Source organism: Carassius carassius, chromosome 6, assembly GCF_963082965.1.
Source record: "Carassius carassius chromosome 6, fCarCar2.1, whole genome shotgun sequence".
In the NCBI taxonomy this organism is placed as follows: domain Eukaryota; kingdom Metazoa; phylum Chordata; class Actinopteri; order Cypriniformes; family Cyprinidae; genus Carassius; species Carassius carassius.
In genome coordinates this window covers 31,457,650-31,464,364 of record NC_081760.1, presented here as the reverse complement: position 1 = coordinate 31,464,364, position 6,715 = coordinate 31,457,650, and positions in this window count along the sequence as shown.

Here is a 6,715-nt window from a genome sequence, read left to right as displayed (position 1 = left end):
AGTCCCTCAACATGCCGTTTTGGGCTCAGGTTATTGCCCTGTCTGCCATGTCGGTGTCAGGAGAGGATGGAGACTCGAGTCTTCTTTGCCCTGTTAGGGTTTTAAGAGCTTATGTGTGTGGCTCCGCTGTCTTTCGACAGAATGAGCAGCTGTTTGTCTCGTTCAGTGGACGTTCGAAGGGAATGGCTGTTTCGAGACAGACTCTATCCAGATGGATAGTTGACGCCATAGCGTTAGCTTACGCTTCCAAGGGCCTTCAGTGCCCACTGGGTGTCAGAGCTCACTCCACAAGAGGCGTCGCCTCGTCGTGGGCGTGGTCTACTGGGATCTCCTTGCAGGATATATGTATAGCGGCAGGTTGGGCCTCGCCGTCTACATTTATCAGGTTTTATAACCTGGAGGTTCCCGTCTTGCAAGCGAGGCTGCTGTCGTTATAGCCGAATCAGGGCCCTGATGGGAATTCTGAGTTCGTGAGCGTTATACGCTGCCGACTGTTATATGGGCAGTATTACGTAAGACCCGCGTTCCCACATTGGTCAGGCCTTGCCTCGACTGTGTGATGATTGTATTGCCGCATCTACGGGTGCTGCTAGATATGGGACGGAGGGCTTTCCCCCTCTCCTGTCCTGGGCTCTCTGTGAGTCCCTCGGGTGACTGTGCACTGTAAATCCTGGGCGTTGCTTCAGGTTTATTGGTGTGTGATCCCTGCGCGCACTGCGTTTTACAATGCGCTTTACAAAAATTCAAAATTAAGGATAATTTTTTGCTTCAGTATTTCGTGAAAAGAGACTTTTCCCATAGCGTCTTAGCTAAGACGCAGTACTCGTTCCCTCTTCTAGAGAGAACCGAGGTTACGTTAGTAACCGAGTACGTTTTTCATGTTTATCAGGTATATCTCTTACCATCTTTTACCACTGCCCCATTCAAGCATCATGCCAGTGAGCATTTAGTGCAAGCATGAAAAGCAGCAGCACGGTCAATGAGAATGATCCTGATTGCTGACTTTCAGAGAAACTGCAAGTGGTTTATCTGGTTGAACTAAAGGTCTTGCATTCTTTCCATTAAAGAAGTTCTCAAAGTCATCCTAAAAAGAGATAAACAGGTTCGTCAACAGATTTTAAGAAGAAAGGATGGCTGATTTGTCATTAGAAAAGTGCTTTGTAATAAACAATATATTAGTTTAAATAATATTGTGACAATAAATACTTTAATTAAACATTATCCACAGTAAGCGTATTTTTAAGATCCAACATTATTTGTTTGCAGATGCCACTTGGTTTGATATTTTGTATATAATGCAAAGACACATTATTATGTACAGTGTGCTATTTTGGTCCACTGTATTTATGTGTCTTTGAGAAATCTTTTACTTACAGTGCCTTGCAAAATTTTTCATATGCCTTTATTTATTTATTTTTTACGTTTTGTTATGTTGCTGCCTTATGTTGCCCGCCCTCTGCTGGACGGCGGACTAAGGCGGCGTTGCCATCCAAAGCCTGCCGCATGACGTCTTCGCTGCTCGCACGGATCTTCTCTGCTGCTGGGCAGGCTGCGTCTGCGCTGCACACCATGGCCACGCTGCAGATTTTCCAGGGCGATCTCCTCCGCAAGCTGGATGAGATGGGACCTGAAGCGATCTGTCTCGCGGATCTGAGGAGTGCTTCGGATCTCTCCCTCCGCGCTACTAAGTCCGCTGCACAGGCCATGGGACGGGTTATGGCATCCGCTACGGTGGCTGAGAGGCATTTGTGGCTGATGCTTTCTGACATCAAGGAGTCTGAGCGCGCTGCGTTCCTCGACGCGCCGCTGACTCCTGCTGGCCTCTTCGGATCATCTGTCAGCGAGTTTGTGGAGAGATTCGCCGAGGACCAGAAAACGTCGCAGGCGTTCAAGCACTTCTTGCCGAAGCGCTCCGGTTCTGCAGCTAGCCGCGATAGGCCGGCCCCACGAAGTCTCTCAGTCACGCCCACCGCCTCCAGCTGCGTCATCGCGACAGCGTCAGCAACGCAGCTCGGGACCCCGTTCTCGCTCTTCCTGCCTTCGCCCCGCGCCGCGGGAGCCACGGCAGAGGATTGCGGTGAAGCCAGAAGCCCCGAAAACATCCTAGCACTGCTAGGAAAGCGCCGGTGTATGAGTTCCGCTGCGGCCGAGCTCTCACCCAAGCGCGCCGCTGTTGCAGTTCCAAGAATTGTGACTGTCTCAGCGTCTTCTGCAATGCGCAAGCCTGCACGAGTGCCCACTTGCCTGCACACAAAAGCCGTTTTCACGGCTACCCAGATATTTCCCGAAAAGAGTGTTATTTCTGGTGTTCCGGCCACGGCCGATGGTGCTATAAATGTAGTGACGATGCCCACTTCTCAGTGCCCATTTCCACATGTAAGCACAGCCCTGCACACAGGGCTCGCGCCTATAAGATCGACTCAGATCGGTCACGCTCACCACATAGTAAACGTGCCCACTCCTCAGTGCCCACAAACACTATGTCACACATGGCGCGTGGTTTCGTACGCTCTGCCCAGGCAGACAGCGAGTCAAAAGCAGTAAATGTGCACATTTGCAGCCCACAGTTACTCGCAGACATCACGAGTCCTGTGGGACCCGCTCAGCCCTCCCTCGATCGGTTAAGCACCGGGACGGGGTCGAGGAGGAGCGATCTGCCCGCTGTGATCAACGCGCTCCCCGCCTCAAATGCCACAGGCGTGACGCCCATGTTACAGCACACCGAAGCGCTGCCGTTGCCCAGGCAACAGGGTGCGCTTCGCATCCAGCCCTTAGCCATTCATGCAGATGCATGGTCAGCGCTTACAGGGGTTTCGGATTGGGTGCTAGGCATTATAAAGAGAGGCTACTCGCTACAGTTTTCTCGACGCCCTCCGCGCTTTTTAGCGCGCGTCGAAACCACGGTAAAAACAGAAGTAGCACACCTACTTCGAGCCGAAATATCAAAACTGTTGAGCAAAGGGGCTGTAGAGCCTGTGTCTCAAGCTCAAAGCGAGGGGGGGCTGTACAGCAGATATTTTCTGGTGCCCAAGAGAGACGGGGGTCTCAGGCCCATACTGGATCTAAGACAGCTGAACAAGGCATTGATGAAACGCAGTTTCAGAATGCTTACGACCAGGAAGCTCCTCGCGCATATTCGCAGAGGAGACTGGTTCATGTCAATAGATCTGAAGGACGCGTATTTTCAAATACAGATAGCGTCAAATCACAGGCGATATTTGAGATTCGCCTTCGAGGGCCAGGCATACCAGTTTACAGTCCTGCCGTTCGGCTTGTCCGTAGCTCCTCGTACGTTTACGAGGTGCATGGACACAGCGCTCGCTCCTCTCAGACTCAGAGGCATGCGAGTGCTGAACTATTTGGACGACTGGCTAATTCTGGCTCAATCACGAGCGGAGCTCGTGGAATACAGAACCGTTTTACTCGATCACCTCAAGAGACTCGGTCTCAGTGTCAACTGGGCGAAGAGTTCGCTGAACCCCAGTCAGACGATACTGTTTTTGGGTTTAGCTCTGGACTCACGTTCCATGACGGCGCGGCTGTCACCACAGCGCACGTTGAGCATGCAGCGCGCGGCGAGTTCTCTCCGCTGCGGCGTGACTGTTTCGCTCAGAGAATGTCAGAGGATGCTGGGTCTCATGGCCTCAGCATCTCCGGTTCTGCAGCTGGGCCTGCTCCGCATGCGCCCCCTGCAGTTCTGGCTAAAAGCGTGGGTACCGCGCGGAGCGTGGATATCTGGTCGACTGCGTCTCAAGGTCAATCAAGGCTGCGTTACAGCCCTGAAACCCTGGACAGCGATCGACTGGTACCAATCAGGTGTAAGCCTGGGGACTTCCTCGAAAGTGAAGATGGTGTCGACGGACGCCTCCACTTCGGGATGGGGAGCGCTGCTCGAGGGCAGACCGTCCTTTGGCCTGTGGTCAGAACGGGAAAAGCTCCAACATATCAACTGTCTGGAAATGCTGGCAGTGGAGAATGCGCTGACGCGCTTTTGTCCCCGAATCAAGGGCCACCACGTCCGTTCGGACAACACAGGCTGACGGAACGTTTCCTGGTTTGGGCTCAGTGCAGCTTGCGCTCGCTGAGGGCAGTTCATGTGCCTGGGCTACAGAATCTGGGTCCAGACAGGCTGTCCAGAAACAACATTCCCACGGGCGAATGGTCTCTACACCCGCAAACAGTCCGGCTGTTGTGGGAGAGATTTGGCAGGGCGGAGGTGGACCTCTTCGCGTCCCACGAAAACGCTCACTGCCCCGCGTTCTTTTTCAAGAACGAAAGCGCGCTATCACGGAGATGGCCGTGCTGCCCGCTTTATGCTTTCCCTCCCGTCTCCCTCCTTCCGCAGGTGATAGAACGGGTGAGAGAAACGAGATGTTCCATACTGCTTGTAGCACCTTTTTGGAAGAACCAACCATGGTTCCCAGATTTGATGCGGTTAGCAGACATCGCCCCGTGGCCAGTGCCTTGGAGGAGGGACCTCCTCTCGCAGGCCAGGGGCTCGATTTGGCACCCTCAACCGGAGTTGTGGTCCCTCCATGTGTGGCGCTCAACGGTTACCCGCTGATCTCTCAGTGGGAGTGCTAAATACCATCACTCAGGCTAGGGCTCCGTCGACGCGGTGGCTCTATGCCTCGCAGTGGTCGGTGTTCTCCAGCTGGTGTACAGCTTGGGGATGTTCACCCATTAGTCGTGCTTGGAGTTTGGGCCTAATGACTCAAGGGTCATACTCAAACCTAGGCACGGTTATGTGCCAAAGTCCCTCAACATGCCGTTTTGGGCTCAGGTTATTGCCCTGTCTGCCATGTCGGTGTCAGGAGAGGATGGAGACTCGAGTCTTCTTTGCCCTGTTAGGGTTTTAAGAGCTTATGTGTGTGGCTCCGCTGTCTTTCGACAGAATGAGCAGCTGTTTGTCTCGTTCAGTGGACGTTCGAAGGGAATGGCTGTTTCGAGACAGACTCTATCCAGATGGATAGTTGACGCCATAGCGTTAGCTTACGCTTCCAAGGGCCTTCAGTGCCCACTGGGTGTCAGAGCTCACTCCACAAGAGGCGTCGCCTCGTCGTGGGCGTGGTCTACTGGGATCTCCTTGCAGGATATATGTATAGCGGCAGGTTGGGCCTCGCCGTCTACATTTATCAGGTTTTATAACCTGGAGGTTCCCGTCTTGCAAGCGAGGCTGCTGTCGTTATAGCCGAATCAGGGCCCTGATGGGAATTCTGAGTTCGTGAGCGTTATGCGCTGCCGACTGTTATATGGGCAGTATTACGTAAGACCCGCGTTCCCACATTGGTCAGGCCTTGCCTCGACTGTGTGATGATTGTATTGCCGCATCTACGGGTGCTGCTAGATATGGGACGGAGGGCTTTCCCCCTCTCCTGTCCTGGGCTCTCTGTGAGTCCCTCGGGTGACTGTGCACTGTAAATCCTGGGCGTTGCTTCAGGTTTATTGGTGTGTGATCCCTGCGCGCACTGCGTTTTACAATGCGCTTTACAAAAATTCAAAATTAAGGATAATTTTTTGCTTCAGTATTTCGTGAAAAGAGACTTTTCCCATAGCGTCTTAGCTAAGACGCAGTACTCGTTCCCTCTTCTAGAGAGAACCGAGGTTACGTTAGTAACCGAGTACGTTTTTCATGTTTATCAGGTATATCTCTTACCATCTTTTACCACTGCCCCATTCAAGCATCATGCCAGTGAGCATTTAGTGCAAGCATGAAAAGCAGCAGCACGGTCAATGAGAATGATCCTGATTGCTGACTTTCAGAGAAACTGCAAGTGGTTTATCTGGTTGAACTAAAGGTCTTGCATTCTTTCCATTAAAGAAGTTCTCAAAGTCATCCTAAAAAGAGATAAACAGGTTCGTCAACAGATTTTAAGAAGAAAGGATGGCTGATTTGTCATTAGAAAAGTGCTTTGTAATAAACGATATATTAGTTTAAATAATATTGTGACAATAAATACTTTAATTAAACATTATCCACAGTAAGCGTATTTTTAAGATCCAACATTATTTGTTTGCAGATGCCACTTGGTTTGATATTTTGTATATAATGCAAAGACACATTATTATGTACAGTGTGCTATTTTGGTCCACTGTATTTATGTGTCTTTGAGAAATCTTTTACTTACAGTGCCTTGCAAAATTTTTCATATGCCTTTATTTATTTATTTTTTACGTTTTGTTATGTTGCTGCCTTATGTTGAACTATTTTACACCCAACCCCTGACCCCCCCCCCCCCCCCCTCACCAAATCAATCTAAACGCTACAAAACATAATGACATAATGACAAAAACAAAAGTATGCATACCCTTGCAGTATTTAGTTGAAACACCTTTATAGCCTCTAGTCTTTTTGGTATAATGCGACAAGCTTTGAACATCAGCATTTGGCAATTATCTGCCATTCTTCTCCTCACCTTTTCACCTCTCAAGCTCTGTTTTCTCCAGAAATGTTTGAATGGGTTCAAGCTCAGTCTGTGGCTGGGTCATTCAAGGACATTCACAGAATTGTCTATAAGCCACTCTTGATGTGTGCTTAGGGTCATTGTCCTGTTGGAAGGTGAACCTTCTGGACAGTCTGAGGTTCTGAATGCTCTTGACTGAGTTTTCATTAGGACTATCTCAATATTTTGGTGCACTGAGCTTTTCTTCTACTCTGACGAGTCCCTCAGTCCCTGTCGCTGAAAAACAGCTCCTCAGCATGAGGCTGCTACCA